This window comes from Nelusetta ayraudi, unplaced genomic scaffold (assembly GCF_046127955.1).
Source record: "Nelusetta ayraudi isolate G7.1 ecotype Tasmania unplaced genomic scaffold, CSIRO-AGI_Nayr_v1 ptg000039l, whole genome shotgun sequence".
Taxonomy (NCBI): domain Eukaryota; kingdom Metazoa; phylum Chordata; class Actinopteri; order Tetraodontiformes; family Monacanthidae; genus Nelusetta; species Nelusetta ayraudi.
Window position 1 is genome coordinate 2866395 of NW_027466089.1, and position 15670 is coordinate 2882064.

Here is a 15670-nt window from a genome sequence, read left to right on the forward strand (position 1 = left end):
CATCTCTTCTGGGAGTGCAGTGCTGCTGTAGACCAGTGGGCAACAGCCAGGTCCTTGAAATTCCCGTACTTACCAGCAAGGGAGGTCCTTACAGCACAACTAGTGCTATATGGGGTGAGCCCCCAGAAGATGCCAGCAAGGGACTTTGCAGAGCAGTGGCTCACCCTAGCCGCCATCAAAGACGCCATATGGACCTCCAGAAACTTGCTGGTAAGGAAGCACATGCAGATCCCCCCCGTGGTTGTGATCCAGATGGCTATGCAGGCGGCGGGCCCTAGGACACAACCACAAAGAAGAATCGCCTCTGGGCCCATTCGGAGGAAGGACCTGGAACCACACACAAAAAGGTCAAAGCAGCAACGGCCTGGCTCTCCGGGTGAGGCAGGAGGGAAGGAGCAAAAGGGCGAGGATCTCCTCTGAGCACCACGACAAGGTCCTGAGCGAACAAATGTTTGGGGGAGCAGAATGGAATAATTTTGGTAAGGACTCATTGCGTTCCCGCACAAAAGAGACAAAGACATTGAGCCCCTTTTAAAATTGTGCACTCCTGTTCATATCTCTTGTTTTAATCATGTTTTTTACAGAAAATATTTGTCTTATTATTTATGTGTATTGTGTCTGTGGAAACACATTAATGCAAATGTAAAAAAATCATGTAACATAATTAACTGAATGAGTGTCAATAAACTTTTTTCGAAAGAAAAAAAAAAAAAAAAATCTGTTCTTATCAGTTTAATATCTGATACGTCCCCTACCCGGGGACCATATATTAAATTGATTTTTAGACCAGGGAGATGGAATAGGGGCTTGCTACGTCCACTCCACGCATCGACCCGGTATGGCAGTATCTTCAGGAACGGTGCACTCCTCCTTACGTTGTCTAAAATCAAGCTCAACTAGATGGGGTTGAGGTCAGATTTGATCGGTGGTTTGGAGCGCTTCTGTAATAGCACATGCGGGCTTGCCTTTCCGTGCGTAATTCCCACAATGGGTAGAGTATGATTTCACGTCCCCTGCAGTCCTCTGACTTAGAGCACATCTCCGTAGTAAACAGCAGAGGGCGTTGCACTGCGACCTGTCAGCTGTTGGTCCGGCATCAAGCAGTCTGCTGCCTTTTCTTTGGTGCCGTCCCGCTGTATGCATTGCAGCTAGTGCTTTAGCGTTGCGTTTTCTACTCCTCCATGAATTAGTTGAGTGGTCATTTGTTTTGTTTTTCCCCTTGACGATTCAGAATGTTCTTCTTTTCTCTGAATTTCCCACTGGAATCGCACATCACAGATTTCAAATGGAGCTCTTTTTGCCACATTTTCTCTGGTGGTTTAGTTGTTGATTCTTTTGGAGGTAAATGGGATGAAATGAGTGGTTTTCCGAATTCCCTTTTGTTGTGGTCATGCAGCAGTGAACTGTGGGAAAAGGATTGCTCACGTCCAAATCTGTTATTTGGGAGACCTGAGGTTGGGACAGATTTCTTTCTCATTCAACCAAATATCAACTATTGCTTTTCTTTCTGACATGCCTTTGGCTGTGAACACGTGGCGAGCACCGTGAGCCAGCGCGGAATGACTGTGGAACACGTGGTCATGTCAGCCATGGACAACTCATACTTACCTGGCAGGGGAGACACCATGATCAAGAAGGTGGTTCACCCAGGGCGAGGCGCGACCATTGCACTCCGGTTGTGCTGACCCCTGCGAATTCCCCAAATGTGGGAATCTCGACTGCATAATTTCTGGTAGTGGGGGACTGCGTTCGCGCTCTCCCCTGATCAGATGCTGAAAAGCAAGAGTACGTTCTCTCGTACGCCAGTAAGAAATGCTGTCTGTCCAGCGTGCGCAATGCCCGTGATCAGATGGCTTCTTGAATCATGACATGTTGTCTTGAGAGGCTTTCTGACTGAAGTTCAGAGCTTCTCACTTGGCTGCGTTCATCAGGCTGCTGGCCAAGTTTCTGTGGCTCCGTTTTGATTGTACACAAAGCTCTTGCGTTTGTGTCCACTTTCTCTCCCCATTCTCTGTTCCCTGAGTTTCAGTGTCCAATCACTGGTGGAACCAGAAAAGATTTGGTGACAGTTAAACAATTGACACTGATTTAGGTATTAGTTGTTGAAACATGGACAAACAAGATTAAGACTGAGACCAAGACATTCCATTCCAGAGTGTGAGAGATGTGCATGAGTGTCAAGATAGATATTGGTCAGTGTTTCCTTTGGTCCTAGTAGCGTCATTAATCATTTGAATTTGTTTTGTGGCGGGTTAAGATTGCACGGACTGACAATTTCCTTGCCAGACGTAGCAGGAAGTTTGAACGGAAACTTGGTGTTGGAAGCCATTGTGGATCGGTCAGGACGTGGTCACGTGGCCAGAACTAACTTTAAGCTGCATCCACTTGCATTAGGTTGGCCAACTTGTGTGCGGCTTCTGCTGCTCACTGTCCATGCAAGGTTCATCCACACTTTTAGCACCTTGTTGTTGTTGAGGCCAAGTAAATGCTGCCGCGATGCGCCGTGAGCGAGGGTGGCTGTGAGCGGAATGACTCCCTGTGCTCGCCAGTGACGTGGCATCGCTTCTCGGCCTTTTGGCTATGATCAAGTGTAGTATCTGTTCTTATCAGTTTAATATCTGATACGTCCCCTACCCGGGGACCATATATTAAATTGATTTTTGGACCAGGGAGATGGAATAGGGGCTTGCTACGTCCACTCCACGCATCGACCCGGTATGGCAGTATCTTCAGGAACGGTGCACTCCTCCTTACGTTGTCTAAAATCAAGCTCAACTAGATGGGGTTGAGGTCAGATTTGATCGGTGGTTTGGAGCGCTTCTGTAATAGCACATGCGGGCTTGCCTTTCCGTGCGTAATTCCCACAATGGGTAGAGTATGATTTCACGTCCCCTGCAGTCCTCTGACTTAGAGCACATCTCCGTAGTAAACAGCAGAGGGCGTTGCACTGCGACCTGTCAGCTGTTGGTCCGGCATCAAGCAGTCTGCTGCCTTTTCTTTGGTGCCGTCCCGCTGTATGCATTGCAGCTAGTGCTTTAGCGTTGCGTTTTCTACTCCTCCATGAATTAGTTGAGTGGTCATTTGTTTTGTTTTTCCCCTTGACGATTCAGAATGTTCTTCTTTTCTCTGAATTTCCCACTGGAATCGCACATCACAGATTTCAAATGGAGCTCTTTTTGCCACATTTTCTCTGGTGGTTTAGTTGTTGATTCTTTTGGAGGTAAATGGGATGAAATGAGTGGTTTTCCGAATTCCCTTTTGTTGTGGTCATGCAGCAGTGAACTGTGGGAAAAGGATTGCTCACGTCCAAATCTGTTATTTGGGAGACCTGAGGTTGGGACAGATTTCTTTCTCATTCAACCAAATATCAACTATTGCTTTTCTTTCTGACATGCCTTTGGCTGTGAACACGTGGCGAGCACCGTGAGCCAGCGCGGAATGACTGTGGAAGACGTGGTCATGTCAGCCATGGACAACTCATACTTACCTGGCAGGGGAGACACCATGATCAAGAAGGTGGTTCACCCAGGGCGAGGCGCGACCATTGCACTCCGGTTGTGCTGACCCCTGCGAATTCCCCAAATGTGGGAATCTCGACTGCATAATTTCTGGTAGTGGGGGACTGCGTTCGCGCTCTCCCCTGATCAGATGCTGAAAAGCAAGAGTACGTTCTCTCGTACGCCAGTAAGAAATGCTGTCTGTCCAGCGTGCGCAATGCCCGTGATCAGATGGCTTCTTGAATCATGACATGTTGTCTTGAGAGGCTTTCTGACTGAAGTTCAGAGCTTCTCACTTGGCTGCGTTCATCAGGCTGCTGGCCAAGTTTCTGTGGCTCCGTTTTGATTGTACACAAAGCTCTTGCGTTTGTGTCCACTTTCTCTCCCCATTCTCTGTTCCCTGAGTTTCAGTGTCCAATCACTGGTGGAACCAGAAAAGATTTGGTGACAGTTAAACAATTGACACTGATTTAGGTATTAGTTGTTGAAACATGGACAAACAAGATTAAGACTGAGACCAAGACATTCCATTCCAGAGTGTGAGAGATGTGCATGAGTGTCAAGATAGATATTGGTCAGTGTTTCCTTTGGTCCTAGTAGCGTCATTAATCATTTGAATTTGTTTTGTGGCGGGTTAAGATTGCACGGACTGACAATTTCCTTGCCAGACGTAGCAGGAAGTTTGAACGGAAACTTGGTGTTGGAAGCCATTGTGGATCGGTCAGGACGTGGTCACGTGGCCAGAACTAACTTTAAGCTGCATCCACTTGCATTAGGTTGGCCAACTTGTGTGCGGCTTCTGCTGCTCACTGTCCATGCAAGGTTCATCCACACTTTTAGCACCTTGTTGTTGTTGAGGCCAAGTAAATGCTGCCGCGATGCGCCGTGAGCGAGGGTGGCTGTGAGCGGAATGACTCCCTGTGCTCGCCAGTGACGTGGCATCGCTTCTCGGCCTTTTGGCTATGATCAAGTGTAGTATCTGTTCTTATCAGTTTAATATCTGATACGTCCCCTACCCGGGGACCATATATTAAATTGATTTTTGGACCAGGGAGATGGAATAGGGGCTTGCTACGTCCACTCCACGCATCGACCCGGTATGGCAGTATCTTCAGGAACGGTGCACTCCTCCTTACGTTGTCTAAAATCAAGCTCAACTAGATGGGGTTGAGGTCAGATTTGATCGGTGGTTTGGAGCGCTTCTGTAATAGCACATGCGGGCTTGCCTTTCCGTGCGTAATTCCCACAATGGGTAGAGTATGATTTCACGTCCCCTGCAGTCCTCTGACTTAGAGCACATCTCCGTAGTAAACAGCAGAGGGCGTTGCACTGCGACCTGTCAGCTGTTGGTCCGGCATCAAGCAGTCTGCTGCCTTTTCTTTGGTGCCGTCCCGCTGTATGCATTGCAGCTAGTGCTTTAGCGTTGCGTTTTCTACTCCTCCATGAATTAGTTGAGTGGTCATTTGTTTTGTTTTTCCCCTTGACGATTCAGAATGTTCTTCTTTTCTCTGAATTTCCCACTGGAATCGCACATCACAGATTTCAAATGGAGCTCTTTTTGCCACATTTTCTCTGGTGGTTTAGTTGTTGATTCTTTTGGAGGTAAATGGGATGAAATGAGTGGTTTTCCGAATTCCCTTTTGTTGTGGTCATGCAGCAGTGAACTGTGGGAAAAGGATTGCTCACGTCCAAATCTGTTATTTGGGAGACCTGAGGTTGGGACAGATTTCTTTCTCATTCAACCAAATATCAACTATTGCTTTTCTTTCTGACATGCCTTTGGCTGTGAACACGTGGCGAGCACCGTGAGCCAGCGCGGAATGACTGTGGAAGACGTGGTCATGTCAGCCATGGACAACTCATACTTACCTGGCAGGGGAGACACCATGATCAAGAAGGTGGTTCACCCAGGGCGAGGCGCGACCATTGCACTCCGGTTGTGCTGACCCCTGCGAATTCCCCAAATGTGGGAATCTCGACTGCATAATTTCTGGTAGTGGGGGACTGCGTTCGCGCTCTCCCCTGATCAGATGTTGAAAAGCAAGAGTACGTTCTCTCGTACGCCAGTAAGAAATGCTGTCTGTCCAGCGTGCGCAATGCCCGTGATCAGATGGCTTCTTGAATCATGACATGTTGTCTTGAGAGGCTTTCTGACTGAAGTTCAGAGCTTCTCACTTGGCTGCGTTCATCAGGCTGCTGGCCAAGTTTCCGTGGCTCCGTTTCGATTGTACACAAAGCTCTTGCGTTTGTGTCCACTTTCTCTCCCCATTCTCTGTTCCCTGAGTTTCAGTGTCCAATCACTGGTGGAACCAGAAAAGATTTGGTGACAGTTAAACAATTGACACTGATTTAGGTATTAGTTGTTGAAACATGGACAAACAAGATTAAGACTGAGACCAAGACATTCCATTCCAGAGTGTGAGAGATGTGCATGAGTGTCAAGATAGATATTGGTCAGTGTTTCCTTTGGTCCTAGTAGCGTCATTAATCATTTGAATTTGTTTTGTGGCGGGTTAAGATTGCACGGACTGACAATTTCCTTGCCAGACGTAGCAGGAAGTTTGAACGGAAACTTGGTGTTGGAAGCCATTGTGGATCGGTCAGGACGTGGTCACGTGGCCAGAACTAACTTTAAGCTGCATCCACTTGCATTAGGTTGGCCAACTTGTGTGCGGCTTCTGCTGCTCACTGTCCATGCAAGGTTCATCCACACTTTTAGCACCTTGTTGTTGTTGAGGCCAAGTAAATGCTGCCGCGATGCGCCGTGAGCGAGGGTGGCTGTGAGCGGAATGACTCCCTGTGCTCGCCAGTGACGTGGCATCGCTTCTCGGCCTTTTGGCTAAGATCAAGTGTAGTATCTATTCTTATCAGTTTAATATCTGATACGTCCCCTACCCGGGGACCATATATTAAATTGATTTTTAGACCAGGGAGATGGAATAGGGGCTTGCTCTGTCCACTCCACGCATCGACCCGGTATGGCAGTATCTCCAGGAACGGTGCACTCCTCCTTACGTTGTCTAAAATCAAGCTCAACTAGATGAGGTTGAGGTCAGATTTGATCAGTGGTTTGGAGCGCTTCTGTAATAGCACATGCGGGCTTGCCTTTCCGTGCGTAATTCCCACAATGGGTAGAGTATGATTTCACGTCCCCTGCAGTCCTCTGACTTAGAGCACATCTCCGTAGTAAACAGCAGAGGGCGTTGCACTGCGACCTGTCAGCTGTTGGTCCGGCATCAAGCAGTCTGCTGCCTTTTCTTTGGTGCCGTCCCGCTGTATGCATTGCAGCTAGTGCTTTAGCGTTGCGTTTTCTACTCCTCCATGAATTAGTTGAGTGGTCATTTGTTTTGTTTTTCCCCTTGACGATTCAGAATGTTCTTCTTTTCTCTGAATTTCCCACTGGAATCGCACATCACAGATTTCAAATGGAGCTCTTTTTGCCACATTTTCTCTGGTGGTTTAGTTGTTGATTCTTTTGGAGGTAAATGGGATGAAATGAGTGGTTTTCCGAATTCCCTTTTGTTGTGGTCATGCAGCAGTGAACTGTGGGAAAAGGATTGCTCACGTCCAAATCTGTTATTTGGGAGACCTGAGGTTGGGACAGATTTCTTTCTCATTCAACCAAATATCAACTATTGCTTTTTTTTCTGACATGCCTTTGGCTGTGAACACGTGGCGAGCACCGTGAGCCAGCGCGGAATGACTGTGGAACACGTGGTCATGTCAGCCATGGACAACTCATACTTACCTGGCAGGGGAGACACCATGATCAAGAAGGTGGTTCACCCAGGGCGAGGCGCGACCATTGCACTCCAGTTGTGCTGACCCCTGCGAATTCCCCAAATGTGGGAATCTCGACTGCATAATTTCTGGTAGTGGGGGACTGCGTTCGCGCTCTCCCCTGATCAGATGTTGAAAAGCAAGAGTACGTTCTCTCGTACGCCAGTAAGAAATGCTGTCTGTCCAGCGTGCGCAATGCCCGTGATCAGATGGCTTCTTGAATCATGACATGTTGTCTTGAGAGGCTTTCTGACTGAAGTTCAGCTTCTCACTTGGCTGCGTTCATCAGGCTGCTGGCCAAGTTTCTGTGGCTCCGTTTCGATTGTACACAAAGCTCTTGCGTTTGTGTCCACTTTCTCTCCCCATTCTCTGTTCCCTGAGTTTCAGTGTCCAATCACTGGTGGAACCAGAAAAGATTTGGTGACAGTTAAACAATTGACACTGATTTAGGTATTAGTTGTTGAAACAGGGACAAACAAGATTAAGACTGAGACCAAGACATTCCATTCCAGAGTGTGAGAGATGTGCATGAGTGTCAAGATAGATATTGGTCAGTGTTTCCTTTGGTCCTAGTAGCGTCATTAATCATTTGAATTTGTTTTGTGGCGGGTTAAGATTGCACGGACTGACAATTTCCCTGCCAGACGTAGCAGGAAGTTTGAACGGAAACTTGGTGTTGGAAGCCATTGTGGATCGGTCAGGACGTGGTCACGTGGCCAGAACTAACTTTAAGCTGCATCCACTTGCATTAGGTTGGCCAACTTGTGTGCGGCTTCTGCTGCTCACTGTCCATGCAAGGTTCATCCACACTTTTAGCACCTTGTTGTTGTTGAGGCCAAGTAAATGCTGCCGCGATGCGCCGTGAGCGAGGGTGGCTGTGAGCGGAATGACTCCCTGTGCTCGCCAGTGACGTGGCATCGCTTCTCGGCCTTTTGGCTAAGATCAAGTGTAGTATCTGTTCTTATCAGTTTAATATCTGATACGTCCCCTACCCGGGGACCATATATTAAATTGATTTTTGGACCAGGGAGATGGAATAGGGGCTTGCTCCGTCCACTCCACGCATCCACCCGGTATGGCAGTATCTCCAGGAACGGTGCACTCCTCCTTACGTTGTCTAAAATCAAGCTCAACTAGATGGGGTTGAGGTCAGATTTGATCGGTGGTTTGGAGCGCTTCTGTAATAGCACATGCGGGCTTGCCTTTCCGTGCGTAATTCCCACAATGGGTAAAGTATGATTTCACGTCCCCTGCAGTCCTCTGACTTAGAGCACATCTCCGTAGTAAACAGCAGAGGGCGTTGCACTGCGACCTGTCAGCTGTTGGTCCGGCATCAAGCAGTCTGCTGCCTTTTCTTTGGTGCCGTCCCGCTGTATGCATTGCAGCTAGTGCTTTAGCGTTGCGTTTTCTACTCCTCCATGAATTAGTTGAGTGGTCATTTGTTTTGTTTTTCCCCTTGACGATTCAGAATGTTCTTCTTTTCTCTGAATTTCCCACTGGAATCGCACATCACAGATTTCAAATGGAGCTCTTTTTGCCACATTTTCTCTGGTGGTTTAGTTGTTGATTCTTTTGGAGGTAAATGGGATGAAATGAGTGGTTTTCCGAATTCCCTTTTGTTGTGGTCATGCAGCAGTGAACTGTGGGAAAAGGATTGCTCACGTCCAAATCTGTTATTTGGGAGACCTGAGGTTGGGACAGATTTCTTTCTCATTCAACCAAATATCAACTATTGCTTTTCTTTCTGACATGCCTTTGGCTGTGAACACGTGGCGAGCACCGTGAGCCAGCGCGGAATGACTGTGGAACACGTGGTCATGTCAGCCATGGACAACTCATACTTACCTGGCAGGGGAGACACCATGATCAAGAAGGTGGTTCACCCAGGGCGAGGCGCGACCATTGCACTCCGGTTGTGCTGACCCCTGCGAATTCCCCAAATGTGGGAATCTCGACTGCATAATTTCTGGTAGTGGGGGACTGCGTTCGCGCTCTCCCCTGATCAGATGCTGAAAAGCAAGAGTACGTTCTCTCGTACGCCAGTAAGAAATGCTGTCTGTCCAGCGTGCGCAATGCCCGTGATCAGATGGCTTCTTGAATCATGACATGTTGTCTTGAGAGGCTTTCTGACTGAAGTTCAGAGCTTCTCACTTGGCTGCGTTCATCAGGCTGCTGGCCAAGTTTCTGTGGCTCCGTTTTGATTGTACACAAAGCTCTTGCGTTTGTGTCCACTTTCTCTCCCCATTCTCTGTTCCCTGAGTTTCAGTGTCCAATCACTGGTGGAACCAGAAAAGATTTGGTGACAGTTAAACAATTGACACTGATTTAGGTATTAGTTGTTGAAACATGGACAAACAAGATTAAGACTGAGACCAAGACATTCCATTCCAGAGTGTGAGAGATGTGCATGAGTGTCAAGATAGATATTGGTCAGTGTTTCCTTTGGTCCTAGTAGCGTCATTAATCATTTGAATTTGTTTTGTGGCGGGTTAAGATTGCACGGACTGACAATTTCCTTGCCAGACGTAGCAGGAAGTTTGAACGGAAACTTGGTGTTGGAAGCCATTGTGGATCGGTCAGGACGTGGTCACGTGGCCAGAACTAACTTTAAGCTGCATCCACTTGCATTAGGTTGGCCAACTTGTGTGCGGCTTCTGCTGCTCACTGTCCATGCAAGGTTCATCCACACTTTTAGCACCTTGTTGTTGTTGAGGCCAAGTAAATGCTGCCGCGATGCGCCGTGAGCGAGGGTGGCTGTGAGCGGAATGACTCCCTGTGCTCGCCAGTGACGTGGCATCGCTTCTCGGCCTTTTGGCTATGATCAAGTGTAGTATCTGTTCTTATCAGTTTAATATCTGATACGTCCCCTACCCGGGGACCATATATTAAATTGATTTTTAGACCAGGGAGATGGAATAGGGGCTTGCTACGTCCACTCCACGCATCGACCCGGTATGGCAGTATCTTCAGGAACGGTGCACTCCTCCTTACGTTGTCTAAAATCAAGCTCAACTAGATGGGGTTGAGGTCAGATTTGATCGGTGGTTTGGAGCGCTTCTGTAATAGCACATGCGGGCTTGCCTTTCCGTGCGTAATTCCCACAATGGGTAAAGTATGATTTCACGTCCCCTGCAGTCCTCTGACTTAGAGCACATCTCCGTAGTAAACAGCAGAGGGCGTTGCACTGCGACCTGTCAGCTGTTGGTCCGGCATCAAGCAGTCTGCTGCCTTTTCTTTGGTGCCGTCCCGCTGTATGCATTGCAGCTAGTGCTTTAGCGTTGCATTTTCTACTCCTCCATGAATTAGTTGAGTGGTCATTTGTTTTGTTTTTCCCCTTGACGATTCAGAATGTTCTTCTTTTCTCTGAATTTCCCATTGGAATCGCACATCACAGATTTCAAATGGAGCTCTTTTTGCCACATTTTCTCTGGTGGTTTAGTTGTTGATTCTTTTGGAGGTAAATGGGATGAAATGAGTGGTTTTCCGAATTCCCTTTTGTTGTGGTCATGCAGCAGTGAACTGTGGGAAAAGGATTGCTCACGTCCAAATCTGTTATTTGGGAGACCTGAGGTTGGGACAGATTTCTTTCTCATTCAACCAAATATCAACTATTGCTTTTCTTTCTGACATGCCTTTGGCTGTGAACACGTGGCGAGCACCGTGAGCCAGCGCGGAATGACTGTGGAACACGTGGTCATGTCAGCCATGGACAACTCATACTTACCTGGCAGGGGAGACACCATGATCAAGAAGGTGGTTCACCCAGGGCGAGGCGCGACCATTGCACTCCGGTTGTGCTGACCCCTGCGAATTCCCCAAATGTGGGAATCTCGACTGCATAATTTCTGGTAGTGGGGGACTGCGTTCGCGCTCTCCCCTGATCAGATGCTGAAAAGCAAGAGTACGTTCTCTCGTACGCCAGTAAGAAATGCTGTCTGTCCAGCGTGCGCAATGCCCGTGATCAGATGGCTTCTTGAATCATGACATGTTGTCTTGAGAGGCTTTCTGACTGAAGTTCAGAGCTTCTCACTTGGCTGCGTTCATCAGGCTGCTGGCCAAGTTTCTGTGGCTCCGTTTTGATTGTACACAAAGCTCTTGCGTTTGTGTCCACTTTCTCTCCCCATTCTCTGTTCCCTGAGTTTCAGTGTCCAATCACTGGTGGAACCAGAAAAGATTTGGTGACAGTTAAACAATTGACACTGATTTAGGTATTAGTTGTTGAAACATGGACAAACAAGATTAAGACTGAGACCAAGACATTCCATTCCAGAGTGTGAGAGATGTGCATGAGTGTCAAGATAGATATTGGTCAGTGTTTCCTTTGGTCCTAGTAGCGTCATTAATCATTTGAATTTGTTTTGTGGCGGGTTAAGATTGCACGGACTGACAATTTCCTTGCCAGACGTAGCAGGAAGTTTGAACGGAAACTTGGTGTTGGAAGCCATTGTGGATCGGTCAGGACGTGGTCACGTGGCCAGAACTAACTTTAAGCTGCATCCACTTGCATTAGGTTGGCCAACTTGTGTGCGGCTTCTGCTGCTCACTGTCCATGCAAGGTTCATCCACACTTTTAGCACCTTGTTGTTGTTGAGGCCAAGTAAATGCTGCCGCGATGCGCCGTGAGCGAGGGTGGCTGTGAGCGGAATGACTCCCTGTGCTCGCCAGTGACGTGGCATCGCTTCTCGGCCTTTTGGCTATGATCAAGTGTAGTATCTGTTCTTATCAGTTTAATATCTGATACGTCCCCTACCCGGGGACCATATATTAAATTGATTTTTGGACCAGGGAGATGGAATAGGGGCTTGCTACGTCCACTCCACGCATCGACCCGGTATGGCAGTATCTTCAGGAACGGTGCACTCCTCCTTACGTTGTCTAAAATCAAGCTCAACTAGATGGGGTTGAGGTCAGATTTGATCGGTGGTTTGGAGCGCTTCTGTAATAGCACATGCGGGCTTGCCTTTCCGTGCGTAATTCCCACAATGGGTAGAGTATGATTTCACGTCCCCTGCAGTCCTCTGACTTAGAGCACATCTCCGTAGTAAACAGCAGAGGGCGTTGCACTGCGACCTGTCAGCTGTTGGTCCGGCATCAAGCAGTCTGCTGCCTTTTCTTTGGTGCCGTCCCGCTGTATGCATTGCAGCTAGTGCTTTAGCGTTGCGTTTTCTACTCCTCCATGAATTAGTTGAGTGGTCATTTGTTTTGTTTTTCCCCTTGACGATTCAGAATGTTCTTCTTTTCTCTGAATTTCCCACTGGAATCGCACATCACAGATTTCAAATGGAGCTCTTTTTGCCACATTTTCTCTGGTGGTTTAGTTGTTGATTCTTTTGGAGGTAAATGGGATGAAATGAGTGGTTTTCCGAATTCCCTTTTGTTGTGGTCATGCAGCAGTGAACTGTGGGAAAAGGATTGCTCACGTCCAAATCTGTTATTTGGGAGACCTGAGGTTGGGACAGATTTCTTTCTCATTCAACCAAATATCAACTATTGCTTTTCTTTCTGACATGCCTTTGGCTGTGAACACGTGGCGAGCACCGTGAGCCAGCGCGGAATGACTGTGGAAGACGTGGTCATGTCAGCCATGGACAACTCATACTTACCTGGCAGGGGAGACACCATGATCAAGAAGGTGGTTCACCCAGGGCGAGGCGCGACCATTGCACTCCGGTTGTGCTGACCCCTGCGAATTCCCCAAATGTGGGAATCTCGACTGCATAATTTCTGGTAGTGGGGGACTGCGTTCGCGCTCTCCCCTGATCAGATGCTGAAAAGCAAGAGTACGTTCTCTCGTACGCCAGTAAGAAATGCTGTCTGTCCAGCGTGCGCAATGCCCGTGATCAGATGGCTTCTTGAATCATGACATGTTGTCTTGAGAGGCTTTCTGACTGAAGTTCAGAGCTTCTCACTTGGCTGCGTTCATCAGGCTGCTGGCCAAGTTTCTGTGGCTCCGTTTTGATTGTACACAAAGCTCTTGCGTTTGTGTCCACTTTCTCTCCCCATTCTCTGTTCCCTGAGTTTCAGTGTCCAATCACTGGTGGAACCAGAAAAGATTTGGTGACAGTTAAACAATTGACACTGATTTAGGTATTAGTTGTTGAAACATGGACAAACAAGATTAAGACTGAGACCAAGACATTCCATTCCAGAGTGTGAGAGATGTGCATGAGTGTCAAGATAGATATTGGTCAGTGTTTCCTTTGGTCCTAGTAGCGTCATTAATCATTTGAATTTGTTTTGTGGCGGGTTAAGATTGCACGGACTGACAATTTCCTTGCCAGACGTAGCAGGAAGTTTGAACGGAAACTTGGTGTTGGAAGCCATTGTGGATCGGTCAGGACGTGGTCACGTGGCCAGAACTAACTTTAAGCTGCATCCACTTGCATTAGGTTGGCCAACTTGTGTGCGGCTTCTGCTGCTCACTGTCCATGCAAGGTTCATCCACACTTTTAGCACCTTGTTGTTGTTGAGGCCAAGTAAATGCTGCCGCGATGCGCCGTGAGCGAGGGTGGCTGTGAGCGGAATGACTCCCTGTGCTCGCCAGTGACGTGGCATCGCTTCTCGGCCTTTTGGCTATGATCAAGTGTAGTATCTGTTCTTATCAGTTTAATATCTGATACGTCCCCTACCCGGGGACCATATATTAAATTGATTTTTAGACCAGGGAGATGGAATAGGGGCTTGCTACGTCCACTCCACGCATCGACCCGGTATGGCAGTATCTTCAGGAACGGTGCACTCCTCCTTACGTTGTCTAAAATCAAGCTCAACTAGATGGGGTTGAGGTCAGATTTGATCGGTGGTTTGGAGCGCTTCTGTAATAGCACATGCGGGCTTGCCTTTCCGTGCGTAATTCCCACAATGGGTAAAGTATGATTTCACGTCCCCTGCAGTCCTCTGACTTAGAGCACATCTCCGTAGTAAACAGCAGAGGGCGTTGCACTGCGACCTGTCAGCTGTTGGTCCGGCATCAAGCAGTCTGCTGCCTTTTCTTTGGTGCCGTCCCGCTGTATGCATTGCAGCTAGTGCTTTAGCGTTGCATTTTCTACTCCTCCATGAATTAGTTGAGTGGTCATTTGTTTTGTTTTTCCCCTTGACGATTCAGAATGTTCTTCTTTTCTCTGAATTTCCCATTGGAATCGCACATCACAGATTTCAAATGGAGCTCTTTTTGCCACATTTTCTCTGGTGGTTTAGTTGTTGATTCTTTTGGAGGTAAATGGGATGAAATGAGTGGTTTTCCGAATTCCCTTTTGTTGTGGTCATGCAGCAGTGAACTGTGGGAAAAGGATTGCTCACGTCCAAATCTGTTATTTGGGAGACCTGAGGTTGGGACAGATTTCTTTCTCATTCAACCAAATATCAACTATTGCTTTTCTTTCTGACATGCCTTTGGCTGTGAACACGTGGCGAGCACCGTGAGCCAGCGCGGAATGACTGTGGAACACGTGGTCATGTCAGCCATGGACAACTCATACTTACCTGGCAGGGGAGACACCATGATCAAGAAGGTGGTTCACCCAGGGCGAGGCGCGACCATTGCACTCCGGTTGTGCTGACCCCTGCGAATTCCCCAAATGTGGGAATCTCGACTGCATAATTTCTGGTAGTGGGGGACTGCGTTCGCGCTCTCCCCTGATCAGATGCTGAAAAGCAAGAGTACGTTCTCTCGTACGCCAGTAAGAAATGCTGTCTGTCCAGCGTGCGCAATGCCCGTGATCAGATGGCTTCTTGAATCATGACATGTTGTCTTGAGAGGCTTTCTGACTGAAGTTCAGAGCTTCTCACTTGGCTGCGTTCATCAGGCTGCTGGCCAAGTTTCTGTGGCTCCGTTTTGATTGTACACAAAGCTCTTGCGTTTGTGTCCACTTTCTCTCCCCATTCTCTGTTCCCTGAGTTTCAGTGTCCAATCACTGGTGGAACCAGAAAAGATTTGGTGACAGTTAAACAATTGACACTGATTTAGGTATTAGTTGTTGAAACATGGACAAACAAGATTAAGACTGAGACCAAGACATTCCATTCCAGAGTGTGAGAGATGTGCATGAGTGTCAAGATAGATATTGGTCAGTGTTTCCTTTGGTCCTAGTAGCGTCATTAATCATTTGAATTTGTTTTGTGGCGGGTTAAGATTGCACGGACTGACAATTTCCTTGCCAGACGTAGCAGGAAGTTTGAACGGAAACTTGGTGTTGGAAGCCATTGTGGATCGGTCAGGACGTGGTCACGTGGCCAGAACTAACTTTAAGCTGCATCCACTTGCATTAGGTTGGCCAACTTGTGTGCGGCTTCTGCTGCTCACTGTCCATGCAAGGTTCATCCACACTTTTAGCACCTTGTTGTTGTTGAGGCCAAGTAAATGCTGCCGCGATGCGCCGTGAGCGAGGGTGGCT

The 15670-nt window shown here is 47.8% G+C and overlaps 1 protein-coding gene and 16 non-coding genes across 17 annotated transcripts in view; 16 read left to right on the forward strand and 1 right to left on the reverse strand.

Annotated features, from left to right (window-relative positions):
- The window catches only part of LOC142892607 (NLR family CARD domain-containing protein 3-like), a 406144-nt gene that overhangs the window by 347678 nt on the left and 42796 nt on the right, over nucleotides 1–15670 (reverse strand). The window lies entirely within an intron of this gene.
- Nucleotides 685–870, forward strand: LOC142892881 (U2 spliceosomal RNA). Its single transcript, XR_012927581.1, has one exon. It is a non-coding gene; the product is annotated as a U2 spliceosomal RNA (small nuclear RNA).
- On the forward strand, nucleotides 1601–1764 carry LOC142892923 (U1 spliceosomal RNA). The gene has a single exon (XR_012927620.1). It is a non-coding gene; the product is annotated as a U1 spliceosomal RNA (small nuclear RNA).
- LOC142892866 (U2 spliceosomal RNA) lies at nucleotides 2559–2749 on the forward strand. Its single transcript, XR_012927567.1, has one exon. It is a non-coding gene; the product is annotated as a U2 spliceosomal RNA (small nuclear RNA).
- LOC142892924 (U1 spliceosomal RNA) lies at nucleotides 3480–3643 on the forward strand. Its single transcript, XR_012927621.1, has one exon. It is a non-coding gene; the product is annotated as a U1 spliceosomal RNA (small nuclear RNA).
- On the forward strand, nucleotides 4438–4628 carry LOC142892867 (U2 spliceosomal RNA). Its single transcript, XR_012927568.1, has one exon. It is a non-coding gene; the product is annotated as a U2 spliceosomal RNA (small nuclear RNA).
- LOC142892925 (U1 spliceosomal RNA) lies at nucleotides 5359–5522 on the forward strand. Its single transcript, XR_012927622.1, has one exon. It is a non-coding gene; the product is annotated as a U1 spliceosomal RNA (small nuclear RNA).
- LOC142892854 (U2 spliceosomal RNA) lies at nucleotides 6317–6507 on the forward strand. The gene has a single exon (XR_012927556.1). It is a non-coding gene; the product is annotated as a U2 spliceosomal RNA (small nuclear RNA).
- On the forward strand, nucleotides 7238–7401 carry LOC142892804 (U1 spliceosomal RNA). The gene has a single exon (XR_012927508.1). It is a non-coding gene; the product is annotated as a U1 spliceosomal RNA (small nuclear RNA).
- Nucleotides 8194–8384, forward strand: LOC142892847 (U2 spliceosomal RNA). The gene has a single exon (XR_012927549.1). It is a non-coding gene; the product is annotated as a U2 spliceosomal RNA (small nuclear RNA).
- LOC142892788 (U1 spliceosomal RNA) lies at nucleotides 9115–9278 on the forward strand. Its single transcript, XR_012927493.1, has one exon. It is a non-coding gene; the product is annotated as a U1 spliceosomal RNA (small nuclear RNA).
- Nucleotides 10073–10263, forward strand: LOC142892873 (U2 spliceosomal RNA). Its single transcript, XR_012927574.1, has one exon. It is a non-coding gene; the product is annotated as a U2 spliceosomal RNA (small nuclear RNA).
- LOC142892789 (U1 spliceosomal RNA) lies at nucleotides 10994–11157 on the forward strand. The gene has a single exon (XR_012927494.1). It is a non-coding gene; the product is annotated as a U1 spliceosomal RNA (small nuclear RNA).
- Nucleotides 11952–12142, forward strand: LOC142892868 (U2 spliceosomal RNA). Its single transcript, XR_012927569.1, has one exon. It is a non-coding gene; the product is annotated as a U2 spliceosomal RNA (small nuclear RNA).
- LOC142892791 (U1 spliceosomal RNA) lies at nucleotides 12873–13036 on the forward strand. Its single transcript, XR_012927495.1, has one exon. It is a non-coding gene; the product is annotated as a U1 spliceosomal RNA (small nuclear RNA).
- On the forward strand, nucleotides 13831–14021 carry LOC142892874 (U2 spliceosomal RNA). Its single transcript, XR_012927575.1, has one exon. It is a non-coding gene; the product is annotated as a U2 spliceosomal RNA (small nuclear RNA).
- LOC142892792 (U1 spliceosomal RNA) lies at nucleotides 14752–14915 on the forward strand. The gene has a single exon (XR_012927496.1). It is a non-coding gene; the product is annotated as a U1 spliceosomal RNA (small nuclear RNA).